Source organism: Chiloscyllium punctatum, chromosome 1 (genome assembly GCF_047496795.1).
Source record: "Chiloscyllium punctatum isolate Juve2018m chromosome 1, sChiPun1.3, whole genome shotgun sequence".
NCBI lineage: Eukaryota > Metazoa > Chordata > Chondrichthyes > Orectolobiformes > Hemiscylliidae > Chiloscyllium > Chiloscyllium punctatum.
The window spans coordinates 58,924,363-58,941,881 of NC_092739.1; the positions used below are offsets into that span (position 1 = coordinate 58,924,363).

General features: G+C 40.6%; 1 long non-coding RNA gene across 1 annotated transcript in view; it reads left to right on the plus strand.

Annotated features, from left to right (window-relative positions):
• The window catches only part of LOC140482291 (uncharacterized), a 131,492-nt gene extending 120,883 nt beyond the window's left edge, over window positions 1–10,609 (plus strand). The window contains exons 2-3 of the long non-coding RNA XR_011961698.1: window positions 3,924–4,023; window positions 8,776–10,609. This is a non-coding gene — a long non-coding RNA (uncharacterized lncRNA). The remainder of the gene's footprint in view (window positions 1–3,923; window positions 4,024–8,775) is intronic.
• The last annotated feature ends 6,910 nt before the right edge of the window (window positions 10,610–17,519 follow it).

Here is a 17,519-nt window from a genome sequence, read left to right on the forward strand (position 1 = left end):
GCCTGTTCTACTCATGTCTAAACCCATGAGTAGAAACTCATCACTCTCACTAAATATCATCATCGAATTGAGGGATAGCCAATAATAAATGAGTGATTTTAAAACACAACAAAGACCCACTTTGCTATATTTTATATGGAGTGGACTTTGTGAAACAGGCCTGGTGGTACACATAAATAATGCAATCATAACCATAATTATTGTATTAACATTTCATAGCACAATGAATGATTGCAGTGTTGAGCACCATTCATGACTCCTCAGATACTAAAGCAGTCCATGTTCAAATGCAGCAAGATCTGGACAAACCTAGACTTGAGCTGGCAAATAGCAGGTAACGATGCACCACATAAGTGTCTGGCAAAGGCAATCTCCAACAAGAGAAAATCTAACCATTGCCTTTGGCATTCAATGGTAAATTCCCAACTACTAACACTCTGGAGGTCATCATTAATCAGAAAGCGAACAAGACTAGCCAAATAAATGCTGTGGTTGTAGGAGAATATCAAAACCAAAGAATCTTGTAGTACATACCTCACTTAGTAATTCTCCAAATCTTGACCATCATCGACAAGGCACAAGTCAGGAGTCTGATGGTATAACCTCTACTCCTGGACTGGTGAAGTTCGTGCAAAACCCAATTAGTGTGACACCATCCTAAATAAGGCAATCTGAGTGATTGGACAAAAACAATCACTCCATCTATCATTGATGTTCAGGAGCAGCATATCCCTTCTGGAAGATACGCTACAGAAATTCACCAGGGCTCCTTAGACAGCACCTTCCAAATCCCCAATCACTTCTGTAAAGAATGACAAGGGCAGCTAATAGTTGCAAGTTCCCCTCTAAGCCATTGACCATTCTGACTTGGAAATATAGCATTGTCCTTTTCGTGTTGCTGGATTCAAATCCTGGATCTCCCTCTCTAATGGCTTTGTGGGTCTACACAAAGTACATGAACTGCAGCAGTTAAAGAAAGTAGCTCACAACCACTTTGTCAAGAGTAACAAGTGATAGTCAATAAAGACTGGTCCAGATCCCATGTATAAATTAAAAAGGTCTCTCTTTCCCCATATCGCTCTAATAACTTGATTTCTTATTGCTTCATAACATGCAAACATTATAAAAGGGAGAAAGGTTTATACTTCCTTGTTCCTGTTGACTCCATCAAATTCTACACAACTTCTTTTGGAGATGGCGAGCAATGATTACTGTGGTAAACACACATCATAACAATTACAATATTTACAATTGATCATTACTTATAGAATTGTGCTTACAGTCATTTTCAGAGTTATTAATTTGTGTTTCTTGATTGCACTTTTGATTACAATAATTATTCAGCATGAGGTAATTGCCTTTACCATTAAAAATAGATGAAAATGAACTTGAAATAAATATCTTTTTGAGCAAGTAGTTAAATATTATTTACATGTCTAATACTTAAAATGAATTCTAAAATTATATGCATTAAGAATATACATTACCAAAAATTCATCAAAGACTACAAAAAACAAATGCATGAATTATATTTCCTCACTTCAGATTTTGTATTATAGTTGCTTTTGATTCTAATACAGTAACAGCTTTGGAATATGGTTGATGCAGTTCCTAAATTGTAATTTGTGTTCTGTGAGCACAGCCATGAATATTTTAGGGTGTTTGGCATTTTGTGGATTGCAGGTGAACTCAGTTCTGTCACACCTATGTGCTTTCCAGCCTAAAGGTGTGACAAGGAATTGCAGTGCTGTTATTGTCCTACATAACGAACACGGTATATCATCCAACAGATTGAACCTGAGGACTTCCTACTTCCTTGACAACCATTACACCAGGATGAAGTTAATGTATAGCACATTCTCTCTGCACCTGTAGTCTACATGCAGGAAAACTAGCAAAGCTCTAAAATGGGTCACAAGATTGGAAATAAATTCAATACAGGGTTTCCATATCAATGTATCTAATGTGATGATATTTCTACCCAGGTATGTTAGAAGTGATCTTTGGTCAAGTGGAATCCTTTGAAACATCTCCATGATTTCAAAGCAGAATCCTGAACGAAACAGCCCTACTTTTCTTTCCCCGTGTCACCTTATTCACATCAGAAGAAGCACATTTCAACTCGAAAATGTGCATTTCATCTTTAATTCTGAACAACAACCCTCCAGGAATTGTTGATTGACCTCCCTGTATTCTCACTGCACATTTGGACATCAGCCTACAGAGGAAGTGAACCATATGGTTTAAAGAGCAGATTTCATGTAATAATGTGCATGTGCAATTCTTTGACATAAAGAAATGGGGCCAGATCATTAACTTCAGTTTGTGATTTCAGTTCGTTTAACGGCAGGAGACAGAGTGGTGGTGAAGGTTGCTTTTCGGACTGGAGACATGTCAGCAGCAGTGTTCCACGGGGATCGGTTCTGGGTCCTTTTTTGTTTGTCAATTATATAAATGATTTGGATGAGAATATAGAAGGCATGGTTAGTAAGTTTGCGGATGACACCAAAATTAGTAGTTAGTCGACAGTGAAGAAGGTTTTCTAAAACTACAAAAGGGATTTGATCAAATGGGTCAATGGGCTGAAAATAGCAGATAGAGTTCAATCTGGTTAAATATGAGGTTTTTCATTTTGGTGCAACAAACAAAGGCTAGAGCTTAGGCAATTAATGTTAGGGCCTTGGGAAGTGTTAGAGATCAGAGATTTGTGGTGCAGGGACATATTTCTTTGAGGTTTGCACCATATATAGACAGGATGCTTAAAAAGGCATTTAGCATGCTTTCCTTCATTGTTCAGTCTTTTGAGTATAGAAGTTTGGAAGTCATGTTGAGGTTGTATAGGAAATTGGTGAGGCTTCTTCTGGAATACTGTGTCCAGTTTTGGTTGCCCAGTTATAGGAAGGATATTATTAATCTAGAGAGGATTCAGAAGATATTTACCAGGATGTTGCTGTATGGAAAGCTTGAGTTATAAAGAAAGGTAGGGACATTTTTCAATAGAGTGTAAGAGGTTGAAGAAAGAATTTCTAGCAGTTTATAAAATAGTTACAGTATAGGTAGAGTTAATGGTAGTTATCTTTTCCCTAGGATGGTGAATTTCAAGACTGAGGGCACATTTTAAAATGAGAGGAGAGAGGTGCTAAAAAAACATGAGAGGCAATGTTTTTACACAGAAGGTGGTTCACGCATGGAATGAACTTCCTGAGGAGGTGGTGAATGTGGGTACAATTACAACGTTTAAAAGACATTTGGATAGGTATATGAAAGTGCCGAAAATGTGTTGCTGGAAAAGCGCAGCAGGTCAGGCAGCGTCAAAGGAGCAGGAGAATCGACGTTTCGGGCATAAGCCCTTCTTCAGGAATGAGGAAAGTGTGCCAAGCAGGCTAAGATAAAAGGCAGGGAGGAGGGACTTGGGGAGGGGTGTTGGAAATGCGATAGGTGGAAGGAGGTCAAGGTGAGGGTGATAGGCTGGAGTGGGGTGGGGGCGGAGAGGAAGAAGATTGCAGGTTAGGAAGGCGGTGCTGAGTTCGAGGGATCTGACTGAGACAAGATGGGGGGAGGGGAAATGAGGAAACTCCCTACCTTTTATCTTAGCCTGCTGGACACACTTTCCTCATTCCTGAAGAAGTGCTGATGCCCGAAACGTCGATTCTCCTGCTCCTTGGATGCTGCCTGACCTGCTGCACTTTTCAAGCAACACATTTTCAGCTCTGATCTCCAGCATCTGCAGTCCTCACTTTCTCCCGTAGGTATATGAATATGAAAGGTTTGTAGAGAAAAGGGCCAGGAGAGGCAGGTGGGACTACTTTGTTTGGGACTATGTTCAGCATGAACTAGTTGGACCAAATGTTCTGTTTCTGTGCTGTATGACTCTATGTGGAAGGCATTAATAATGAAGCATGAGCTAAATTTTGTTTTGTCAGGGAATTCCAAAGAGTGGGCCCAGATTGTCGGACGTACAGTCAATAATGAAAACATAAATAGATGGATGCAGAAGAGGCTCTGTAATCAGAGGGCTGAAGAGTAAGTCCACTTCCAACTAATCACCACCTTTACATCTTTTAAGACTAGTCTCAGTCATAGTGACCTTGACAGCTTTCAGTGATTGTCACAAAAATCCATTTGATTCCTGTGCTTTAGGAAAGTAAATCTGTCATCCTTACTATGTTTGCTCAGATGAGACTCCAAACTCACAGCAATGTGGAAAATGTTTAGCTTTGCTCTGAGATAGCATGCCAATCAATTCAAGGACAAATTGGGATGAATAACAAATTCTGATGTTGCTAGTGATGCCAAATCCCATGACAGAATAAAAAAATTGAAAAAAAAATCCTGTGTATCATTCTTGAAAATGAACAAGGGCATAATCCATAAAGCCAAGCTTTCTAATCAAATTTCTAATGACAAATTCCTTCATTTTTGGTTTGCCATTAATTTTGCTTGCATCTTGCAATGTTATTCCTGGATGAATACAGGTTCTTGTTGCTACACATTTCTAGCACTGGATGAAATAACCATGCCAAAACTGCACCATCACTGTCACGATGACTGATCTCTTCAGTTTATTCGCTACCTTGGATCTGATTACAATTCACTGCCAAACTGTTCAAGATACATATTAAATGAGAAGGGATCCCTAGCACATTGTCACTCTGCAATCCACATTCAAATGTTGTGCAGAGCATAAAGTATATTACATCAAATCAATGATCAGCAAGTACAGTCATAGAGTCATAGAGATGCAGTAAGGAAACAGACTCTTCGGCCTAACTTAGCCATGTTGATCAGATAACCTAACCTAATTTATTCCGATTTGCTAGCATGTGGTCCATATCCTCTAAACCCTTCCTCTTTATATACTCATCCAGGTTCCTTTTAAACGTTGTAATTGTACCAGTCTCCACCACTTCCTCTGGCAGCTCATTCCACACATACACCACCCTCTGCATGAAAAAGTTGCCCCTTAGGACCCTTTTATATCTGTTCCCTCCTCACATTAAACCTATGTCCTCTAGTTCTGGACTCCCCCACCTCAGGAAAAGACTTTATTTATCCTAACCATGTCCTCACAATTTTATAAACGCCTATAAGGTCACCCTCAGCATCTGACGCTCCAGAGAAAGTAGCTCCAGCCTATTGAGCCTCTCCCTATAGCTCAACTTGTCCAACTGTTGCAACATCCTTCTAAATTTTTCTGAACCCTTTCAAGTTTCGTAACATCTTTCCTATAGCAGAGAGACCAGCATTGCACACAGTATTCCAAAAGTAGCCTAACCAACGTTCTGTACAGCCACAACATGACCTCCCGACTCTTTACTCAGTGCACTGACCAATAAAGATGAGCATACCAAATGCCTTCTTCACTATTCTATCTACCTGTGACCCTATTTTCAAGGAACTATGAACAAAGGTCTTTTTGTTCAGCAACATTGCCCAAGACCTTACCATTAGGTGTATAAGTGTATTAAATGTACCTGCCATAGTTTACTTTTCAAAAACGCAGCACCTTGTATTTATCTAAGTTAAACTGCACCTGCCATTCCTTGGCCCATTGGCCCATCTGATCAAGATTCTATTGTACTCTGAGGTAACCTTCTTTGCTGTTCACTATACCTCCAATTTTGGTGTCATCCGCAAATTTGCTAACTATACCTCTTACAATCACATCCAAATTATTTACATAAATGTCAAAAACCAGTGAACCAAGCACCGATCCTTGTGGCACACCACTGTCACAGGCCTCCACCACCACCCTCTGACCTTTGCATATGGAAGATATAGACCTTTGGGAAATAAATAGTGATATCTTGAAAAATGTCCATAATACTGAGGAGGTGTAGGGCATCTTAAAATGCATAAATGTGGATAAATCCCCAGGACTTAATCAGGTGTGTCCTTGAACTCCATGGGAAGCTAGGGAAGTGATTGCTGGGCCTCATGCTGAGATATTTGTATCATCAATAGCCACAAGTGAGGTACCGGAAACCTGGAGGTTAGCTAACATAGTGCCACGATTTGAGAAAGGTGGTAAGGAAAAACCAGGGATCTATAGATCAGTGAGCCTGATATTTGTGGTGGGCAAGTAATTGGAATGAATCCTGATGAACCGGCATTTGGAAAGGCAAGAACTGATCAAGGATAGTCAACATGGCTTTGTGTGTCGGAAATCATAGCTCCCGACTTGATTGGATTTGTTGAAGAAATAACAAAGAGGATTGATGAGGGCAGAATGATGGATGTGATCTAATTGGATTTCAGTAAGGTGTTCGACAAGGTTCCTCATGGTAGACTGGTTAGCAAGGTTAGATCACACAGAATTGAGGGAGGACTTGCTATTTGGATATAGAACCAGCTGGAAGGTAGAAGGCAGAGAGTGGAGGTGGAGGATTGTTTTTCAGATTGTGACCAGCGGTGTGCCACAAAGTACTGAGCAACAACATAAAATTTTACATTGCATTGCTACATGTTCGTGCAACATCAATGGAGAAACGATTATCATCCCTAGCATAATTTATCCTCAGAAGGCCTGTGTCAACAGATTTACCAAGCAACCAACTCTCTAATCTCTCCAAAACTAAGGACATTCTTATTCAAAGATAGAAAAGAATGAAAGGGGTAAATGACAGACAAACAGTTAAACAATATCAAAATTCAGCACTGGACAGAGCTGGAGTTAGAAATACACAAAATAAGGACAACTTTTAGCTCCCAGCCTCATTGATATTGACAGCTCAGAGAGAGGCCATTGTGACTATTATGCCTGTTCAGATCAACAAAGATCTGAGGACCTTGGTAATTTTGGGTTTTGAATTTTAGTTTAAGATTTGTTTAATCTAGTGTTCTTAGAGACATCTTACAAAGTTACATGCTTTGCTAGTGTGCCACTGGAATGAGGCTTTTCTCTTTTGCATTGATACATTTATGTTCCCAGAACACTGACAAACTGAACTATCAGTACCACCCAACAACAGTATTAGAGGAAGCATTTTAATTATACTTTAATTGAAGAACAAGTAATTAATCATCATTAAAGAATGAAAGCTATGTTTTTATTAATTTTACTCATCAGTCTCAGGAACTGTCTTTTTTCCCAATGTATTTTAAGAACAGGCTGTGGGAATAGATTGAGAAAAGCACCTGCAGGGCTCATATCAGCAGCACTCTCCTTGGCACTGAAGCTTATGAATAATAGTTTGTTATTTTTAAGATAAAAAAACACACACTGAGACACTTCATTATCTTAGAGTGAGAAAGATCGCACACATTGAAAGGTCCAATCATCCATTACCAAATTATACGCAAATCGGATTGTAAGGTGTGGAGCAGCTGTGAGGCCGGGACAAGATCTCAGTTGGAATAGAATCTGAGTGTCTGTTGCTGAATAACCCATTTCAAATTATGGGGTTTGAGATCCTTCTGTTTTCCATCTCTCCTTTTTCCTTTTTGTGAGATAGGTCAGAAAGTCCCAAGGAAAGGGACAGCAACAGGATTCTAGACGGTAAAGCAGGCTCCACAAAATTTGAGACTTGCTCAAAGAAAGACTCTTTCTCTCTTTATTCTTCCTTGGATGTGGGCATCATTGCCAAGGTCAATTACTGTTACTTGCCCCTAATTGCCCTCAAACCGATTGACTGGCTGAGTCAATTTGGAGACTAGTTAAGAGTCAACCACATTCTGTGGGTCCAGAGTCATATGTAGGCCGGCCTGAATAAAGCCGACAGAATTCCTTCTTTGAAGGATGTTAGTAAACCAGATTCATTTTAATGATAATTGCTAACAGTTTCATGGTCAGTATTGCTGACACCAGCCTTTAATTGATTTAAAATGGTGAGATTTGAACTCAAGTCCCAAAGCACTAGCCTCTGATTATTCATGCAATGATGGTACCATGACACTGTTGTCTCCCTAGTTTTTGATAATGTAAACCCTTTCCTTCTATTGGATCTGTGACTTCTCTGATGTAGTGATGGATGGTGAGCAGGGAGATGCTGCTTCTGTAGCCTGTTCTCCGTTGGAACATAGAAATTTAGGGTCACAGTATTCTTAATGGCTGCTGTCAATGTGATCCTCACTCTACCCTGAGATCGCAGGTTGGTGTGTTCATTAACCACTTCTTCAGTGAAATGCAGTCTCCTCTCTCTCACTGCTGCTCTCTGAGAGAACACTGCTGCTCTCTGAGATAGTGGTAGGAGATGTTATCCCTAAAGACTTTGTGGTGTATGTGCTTTTAAAAGACAGTTCGTCTCTTCCTCCCACTGAGCATTGCTTCCCCCTTCTGCTGCTGTTCCATTTCCAGGCTGTGATAGAGTCCAAGAAGGACTGTGATTATCTCACGCATTACTGCACTAACACTGCACCAGATGAAATAAATCACAAAGTCATCACCTGGAAGTCAGATTATTTGTTCTTTAAATGGCATTTATTGGGGTCCCCTGTGCAACTGAACATGATCATGTGATGGTCACTTTAACTAGATCTGCAGAGACCAAAATGGCACATTGTTCATCATTTAGTGTTAGAAAATGTTTGATGCTGTAAACCATTTACTTTGCACGCTTCTCGCATAATTATAGTAAGGTAGCACTGAGTTTGTCAGGAAATGCTGCATATACCTCATTTGAAATGATTGCAAGATTTCTAATGCTATTATGTCAAAACTATTTTTAAATGCCATTGCTCCAAGATTATTCTCCACCTGAGATTGCTTGACTATAGCTTATTGATCAGTTTGCTGTCTCTTGCAATGAACACAATCTTGCTTTGTAACTGTTACAGAAGGCAGTGAAGCCAATGAAGCCAGTGGATTCCAAGCTTCTAACGTTACCAAGTATCAAAGATCACTGTGGGAATGGAATCATCTCCGAGAGTGCTGAAAATTAGTTGATGTCAACATTAATTCCTTCTCTATAGCTATCAATCTGGTTTCTGACTTTTGCTATGTAGTATATTGTAATAACTGAGGGTTCTTTCTAATGTCTGTTAAATTCTTGTGTCGTTTCTTAACACAAAATGACCATTTCCATGCTGGATTGGGAAGGATTTTATGGTCATACAACTTATGAATGATTTAAAAATCTAAGACAGGTTTCCTTAATCGATAATCTCAAAATATTCACTTACAGAGCAATTTATATTAACATTCTTACATGTAAACATGTCAATATGGGAATTAGTACCAAGAGTATGTCACTTGACTCATTGATGTTGCTTCACCATTCAATAAAATCACAACTGATCCCACTTATCCCTTGGGTAAGAGGCCTGGTTACCATCTTTGTTGTTATTTTTATCAACTGTTTGTACATGTTCAGACAAACCCCTGGGTCAGCTACCACTTGTACACAAACCTTCTGGCCTAGAGCTAAGGACAACACTTATACCACAAAGGCCCTAATATTGGTAGTGCACCACTAGTGCTGAAGTGCCAACCTTTTGGAGCTACTACTAAGAAAATTAGATACTCGACTTACAGAATGAAATGTAGTTTATTACATGATTACAACAGGTACAACTTATACTGATGAGTTAGGCACAATTGACAAAGATTATCAGGAACCAGAGGCTTCATGTCTTGTGAATACTGATGTTTGTTGATTTATGCAAGTCCAAATTATGAAAACTTGTACTTACAGATGAGATCCCCTACAGGAGTGTATTAATATTAATTTTAAAGATCCAGCATGCAAGCATTTCCTCATACTTATGAATGATCACGTTGTGCTGTCCTGATTATGTTCCAACTTGAGTACAAATCGATTTGCGAATGAATTAAAGAAGGGGACCCATTTACAACGTGGGGACTGTCCACTGCACATTTTTATTAAACTGGGGGCTAAAATAAAAGGAAAAAAAAAGCTTTAAATGAAGAAAGCTGTGTAAGAAGGTGTTTGCAGTTTAACATTAAAATCAGTTACCGGAACACCTTGTGCCCAGTTATTGTGGGCTCAGGAAGACTCATCATAGTAGCTTGGTTCCTGGGCAAGTAACCACAAATAGTAGATTCTATCCTGAAAGACAATTCATTTAAGGGCATAGCTTTAGGATGAGAGGGGAAAATTTACAAGGGTCCTAAGGGATAACTTTTTCATGCAGAGTGGTGCGTATATAGAATGAGCTACCAGAGGAAGTGGTGGAGGCTGATACAATTGCCACATTTAAAAGGCAGCTGGACAGGTGTATGAATAGATAGGGTTAAGAGAAGTATGAACCAAGTGCTGGCAAATGGGATTAGGTTAGATTGGGATATCTGGTCGGCATGGAGGAGTTGGACTGATGGGTTTGTTTTCGTGCCGTGCATCTCAATGACTCATTGACTCTCAGCCTCACTCCAGTGTGTAGAAATAACAGAAACATTTCCCTGTGGCTTTTCTCACTCACCATTTCCTTTTGAAATTCCCTTATTGAAAGGAAAAAAAACACTTTCCAAGGTGCAGAAAGGATAAATCCTCAAACAGTGAATGAAAAATTGAAAATCATTGCATCCAAAATCTTGCATCAGTAGAAAATACTCAGAAGAAGTCAAAACAAATTGGGAAGAAAGGAACTCATTAACATCTGCGATCAGGTCTGGTGCCAGCAATTATCAGACATTATTTTCTCTTTGCCAGCCAAAATGCTTATGTTTTGTTTGCTTGTGAGTCTGTTTGTACATATATGAGAATTAATAAAAAAAGGAATTAAATTTATGCTTCTTTCCTGCCGTTGGTTGAAAACAGCTTGATTACTATAAATTGAATTTGATGGTTCAGCAAAGTTGTGCAATTTGCTCGTTAAATCAGATTTTTCACACCTTTGATAACTCTGGGGATATTGGGCCTTGTTGTCTGGTCAGTCTCCATTTAAACCTTGTTATGGACGGCCTCTTATCCGCCCATAAAAAACAGACTGGCACCAATAGCTTCAGAGAAGTTGAATGCTGCTTCAACATTAATTCTTTCAGAATGACTTCAACTGATAAGTATTTAAAAAGACCAAGAAAAAGGTAACAGTCCAGCTTGCTATTGTCTCATTTGAGCTGTTAGGCTAAGTCCGGATGATTCACACGGATGATCCCTGGAATGACAGGTCTAGCATATGAGGAACGGCTGAGGATACTGGGATTGTATTCGTTGGAGTTTAGAAGATTAAGGGGAGATCTAATAGAGACGTACAAAATAATACATGGCTTTGAAAAGGTGGATGCTAGAAAATTGTTTCTGTTAGGCGAGGAGACTAGGACCCGTGGACACAGCCTTAGAATTAGAGGGGGTCATTTCAGAACGGAAATGCGGAGACATTTCTTCAGCCAGAGAGTGGTGGGCCTGTGGAATTCATTGCCACGGAGTGCAGTGGAAGCCGGGACGCTAAATGTCTTCAAGGCCGAGATTGATAGGTTCTTGTTGTCTAGAGGAATTAAGGGCTACGGGGAGAATGCTGGCAAGTGGAGCTGAAATGCGCATCAGCCATGATTGAATGGCGGAGTGGACTCGATGGGCCGAATGGCCTTACTTCCACTCCTATGTCTTATGGTCTTATGGTCTTATGGTCCTGATTTGTACAACCAGCTGTGAATACTGCTATGAAGTCAGTGATGGATGGAGGCATTGACTTTATACTACACATTTCATCCTGAAAATACAGGTTTGTTCCTCTCAAATGTCAAATCAGTCTATGATAGAAACTTCTCCATTTGGCTCTGCTCAAGGTTATTTTGTTTTTCCTTATGCATTGAATTATAGCTGGCAAGGTCTGATGGCTTTCAGATATATCTGAGTTGTTGGTTTCTTTATTTTTGGGATATGAGTATTGCGGTCCAGCTCAACACATATTGCCCATCCTTAACGGTCCTCGCGTATGTGATGGTCAGCTGCTTTCTTGAACTACTGCACTCATTGGGGTGTTGGGACACTCACAGATCCATTAGAAAGGGAAAAAGCTGAAAAATCAACATTGCACATGACTCACACCATAACCTCTCTGGAATTCATGCTGCTTAGGATCTTAAGAGCAGTTGCATCAATTCCTTGAGCAAAATGGTACCGAACAAATTTCCTAATGTTCACGTGCACTTTGGAAGCCATTATGATCAAATTTCTCAGCCTGCATAAATCCCTCTGGGGCCTAGTACCAGATGAAATAATTCTGAAAAATTACAGATTATTGATAAAAATGCAAATCCTTCATTAATAAAGGTCTACATGTAGCTCCTGCCTTACTTGACATGGTTAACTCGAATGTCCTCTAGCTACACAACTGACTAAGTTGCAATCACGGACAACAGTCATGAGAATTCTTCACCAAACTCCATTATAAAGTGCACTGCCTTGTTTCAAGACTACTCTGAACTACTCAGGATATTGGGATGGACAATAAATAAACACCTGCCAATGCATGCCAAAACCAAGTTTTAAAAAAAGCATAAAAATGCAGCCACAGCGTAAGTCAACATGAGCCCATGAAGTCAGCCAAACCAGCAATGTGGAATCAGTAAAGCTGGCAGTATTATGTATATCTCTTACCCTGAGGGAACAATGAAATGAAATGATGCTGAGTGGTGTAAAAACCTGAAGAACTACACTGTGTTGTTTGTACTGTGGCCCATCTGTGAAAGCCAGGATTTAAACTGTTTGCATTATCAGAGACATCTCAAGGGGAAAGAGACTATTACAAAGTCACAGCATTTTTTTTTAAGGAAAAGAAAAGAGTAGCAGTTTGAAAAAATGTAATTTAGATCTCGGAATCCACGATGCTGCATTGATTTTATAGGGAAAATGTCCAATGTGACAGCAATTTGAATATGTTGATTCTGAGATAGGAGTGCACAGTCTGCCATATTGCTAATAAAGGATATGATAATGATAGTCTGATTGTGTAAAAAAGACATGGATATGTATTCAAAATGCTGTACATACTAGTAACAGCTGAAAGCTGGATTAAGTTGCATATTTCTTTTTATCTAATGTAGACACTGAAAGATTAATCTGCATTCTCTCTGTCACAGATTGGAAAATACAGTTATCTCAGGCATACAGAAGGGATGCATTACATGACTCTGGAGATCCTCTGATTATGGTGTTGTGGAAGTCAGAATGAAGTAAATGGTTGGAAATTCAGTCTTGATGTCTTTTAGTGTGAGGATCACACCAATTAATATCCTTGGAAATATAATATTTCAGGACGTAAAGACAAAATACTGCAGATGCTGAAAATCTGAAATAAAACACAGAGAATCTAGGATTTTGAGATGAGATTCTCACTGGTGACTGGCAAGAGACCTATTAATGAGGATTAATTAGACCTATCAATCTAATTCCGACCTAATCTGACTTTATTAACATGCTTCAACCTGCCAGATCAAAACTGAATGTCAAGAACTCGGTGGTGGGCAAGTTGTTGAGGGAATCCTGAGGGACAGGATTTACATGTATTTGGAAAGACAAGGACTGATTAGGGATAGTTAACATGGCTTTGTGCGAGGGAAATCATGTCTCACAAACATGATTGAGTTTTTTTGAAGAAGTAACGAGGAGGATTGTTGAGGGCTGAATGGTGGACGTGACCTGTATGGACTTCAGTAAGGCATTTGACAAAGTTCCCCATGGGAGACTGGTGAGCAAGGATTGATCTAATGGAATACAGGGTGAACTAGCCATTTGGATACAGAACTGGCTCAAAGGTAGAAGACAGATGGTGGTGGTGGAGGGTTGTTTTTCAGACTGGAGGCCTCTGATCAGTGGTGTGCCACAAGGATCGGTGCTGGGTCCACTACTTTTTGTCATTTATAAAGTTGATTTGGATGTGAACATAGGAGGTATAGTTAAGTTTGCAGGTGACACCAAAATTGGAGATGTAATGGACAGCGAAGAAGGTTACTTCAGAGTACAATGGGATCTTGACCAGATGAGCCAATGGGCTGAGGAGTGCAGATGGAGGTGAATTTAGATAAATGCAAGGTGCTGCATTTTAGAAAGGCAGATCAGAGCAGTACTTATACACTTAATGGTAAGGTCCTCGGGAGTGTTGCTGAACAAAGAGACCTTGGAGTGAAGGTTCATTGCTCCTTGAAAGTAGAGTTGCAGGTAGATAGCATAGTGAAGAAGGTGATTGGTATGCTTTCATTTATTGGTCAGATTACAGGAGTTGGGAGGGCATTGGCTAGGTCACTTTTAGAATATTGTGCGCAATTCTGGTCTCCTTCCTATCAGAAAGATGTTGTGAAACTTGAAAGGGATCAGAAAATATTTACAAGGATGTTGCCAGGGTTGGAGGATTTGAGCTACAGGGAGAGGCTGAACAGGCTGGGGCTGTTTTCCCTGGAGCGTCGGAAGCTGAGGGGTGACATTATAGAGGTTTATAAAATCATGAGGGGCATGGATAGGATAAATAGACAAAGCTTTTTCCCTGGGGTGGGGGAGTCCAGAGGTAGTGGGCATGGGTTTAGGTTTAGAGGGGCAAGATTTAAAAGGAATCTAAGGGGCAACGGTTTCACACAGAGGCTGGTACGTGTATGGGCTGAGCTGCCAGAGGAAGTGGTGGAGGCTGGTACAATTGTAACATTTAAAAGGCATTCGGATGGGTATATGAATAAGAAGGGTTTAGAGGCCAAGTGCTAGCAAATGGGACTAGATCAGGTTAGGATATCTGGTCGGCATGGACAAGGTGGACCGCAGGGTCTGTTTCAATGCTGTGCATCTGTACGACTCTAACTTAAAAATTATGAGAATCTGATCAGGTGCGTGGTGCGTCCAGCTCACCACTTGCTCCTTTGGACCTCCATCTTGGACAGCTTTTACAAATATCTTTGGCTATGCTCTTATTTAGCGTACATTTCTGCTGTTTAAAGCTGCAATTAGTGTACCAAGGACACGTTGCCTGCAGGAATAGGTATTCAGCTCATGGCCAGAAGCAGGCTGCCTCTCAGAGCTGTTTACCTGCTGTCTTAACTATACTGTAGAGAATATTGCAACTCAGAATGAGCACATGCTATCACATTGGTTACTTTCCAAATCTCACTTCATGCCCACCAATATACTGCCATGAACTTCAGTGTTTTTCCCTTCATTTGCATTTTAAAGGCTCACAGTATTTCTGTGTTGCCTTGAAGTTTAGCACAGCCACAAAGACAGACATGTACGCCTGCATTCAGTAGTCAAGAGGGTGAACATTTGCTGTGGAGCACAGCACAATGTCAGTCTCCCAGCTGCACAATATGCCAGCTGTGTCTGCAATAAATAAACTGTGCTGTAAGCAAACACTATGTCTCAAAGTCTGAAGGGAGTAGTTGCCGATCAAGTTAATGGAGGCAGCCTTCAATCAGGGGTTTCAAGGAGATTGGAATTGATAACAGTGATTGAGGGAGGATTTTGAACACCATCATGGAGTAGGAGCCTTGTCAAGAGGTGGGTTCAGTGCCAGAGATAAAGTGTGACATAGCAAAGAAAAGCTTGTAGTACTTACTGTGGTAGAACAGAGAAAGTCACTAGCATTTGCACAACACTGCTGGGCACTGAAAGGTTGAGACTGCCAACGACTTGGGTTGGTAACCTTGAAGCAGACTGGGAGAGATTAGATTAGATTAGATTACTTACAGTGTGGAAACAGGCCCTTTGGCCCAACAAGTCCACACCGACACTCTGAAGAGCAATCCATTCAGACCCATTCCCCTCTATTTACCCCTTCACCTAAGCATTGCCAATTCACTTAACCTGCACATTTTTCTGGACTGTGAGAGGAAACCAAAGCACCCAGAGGAAACCCACACAGATACAGGGAGAATGTGCAAACTCCACACAGACAGTTGCCTGAGGCAGGAATTGAACCCATGTCTCTGACGCTGTGAGGCAGCAGTGCTAACCACTGTGTCACCGTGCCGCCCCCAGCTCCCAGCCTGTAATGCAATGTGATGATTTCCCCTTACCTGCTATGTCTGTGGCAAATGTTACATACAATGCAGAGCAGCTCCAGGGCACTTGCCTGGGTACACAATGACATTTTAAAGACAACACTGACTCCAGAGACATCAGGTTATGGTGGCAGTGGCAAATATTTCCAGCGACGATGAGTCGAAGAATTGGGTTAGCATTGGATGAGGGGGCAGGCAGGAGAGTTTGAAATGATGATGTGAAAGTACCCACTCAGCCTTACGAAAATTTGCCTTTGATGAATCTGGACACTAATGACGCAGCCGAAGTATGGAAGTGTCCTGACCACTGGACACTGGCCATTGGCCTTCTTCTGTGCTATAAGCATTCTACGATTCTATAACTTGCTGATGAAGTGTTCTTGACTTTCTGTTGGATTTGTTAGAGGAGTTCTTTCAGTCTGAACATGGTACTGCCATACCTTTGGAAGGAGCTTTATATACTTTAAAGGTTTCTGTGCAGAAAATGTATATCCAACAACAGAGGTTATTATTACATTTCCTCTTGGGTTCCGGTATAATAGGGAGATGGAGTAAATGCAGCAGAAAGGAGATGCTGTGTGCAGGCAGTGGAGGAGAATGGTTTTCACTAAACACAACTCACCCTCTCAGTTTCTTCAATGAGATTATTTTCTCTCTACCTCAAAAAAAATGGATATTGAGCAAATGGCAACAGTTTCACTGCTTGGGACAATGATGAGGCTCAGTCCAGCTGTGATGGGCAGTGAACTTAGGGGCACCATTTCTCAGCTGTGATGATTTATGTGCCAGATGCTGCTCCTGCCTCTCTTTTGACAGCTGCCTTCACCTCGAGAGCTAGCAGATCATTGGACACTTCTGATGACCCACACTGGGGCCACGTTCACCCATTGCTTCAGGCAGGCTCCTTGCTAACCTACAGAATCGAGCTTTCTGTTCCCCACAACCTGCAGCCCACTGGGAGGCTGGCAGGGAGTATCTAGAAGTAATCAAAAAGATTGATGAGGGCAGAGCAGTAAATGCTGTTTCCATGAGACTTTAGTGAAGCCTTTGACATGGTAAACTAATAAATAAAATTACCTCATATGGAGTTCAGGGAAAGCTTGGCAATTGGATACAAAATTGGCTTGATGGGAGGAGACAGAAGATGGTGGTAGTTTTTTGGACTAGATGCCTGTGACCAGCGGTGTTCCACAGAGGTCGGTACTGGATTCACTTTTCTTTGTCATTTACATACATAATTTGGATGAGAACATAGGAAGATTGGTAGGTGGTGTATTGGACAGTGAAGAAGGTTACCTAAGATTACAAAGAGATCTTATTATTTGGGTCAATGAGCTCAATGTGACAGATGGAGTTTAATTTTGATAAATGGAAAGAATTGCACTTTGATAAAACAAACAAGGGCCGGACTTATACAATTAATAAGTAATATTGTAGGACAGAGATCTCAGGGTTTAGGTACATAATTCTTTGAAATTTGCACCACACATACACAGGGTGGTTAAGAAGGTATTTAGCATGCTTGCCTTCATTGTTTGGACCACTGAGTGTAGGAGTTGAGGATATCATGTTGAGGTTGTACAGGATGTTGGTGAGGTCTCCTCTGACTTCTTATGTAGAGTTCTGGTCACCCTGTTAT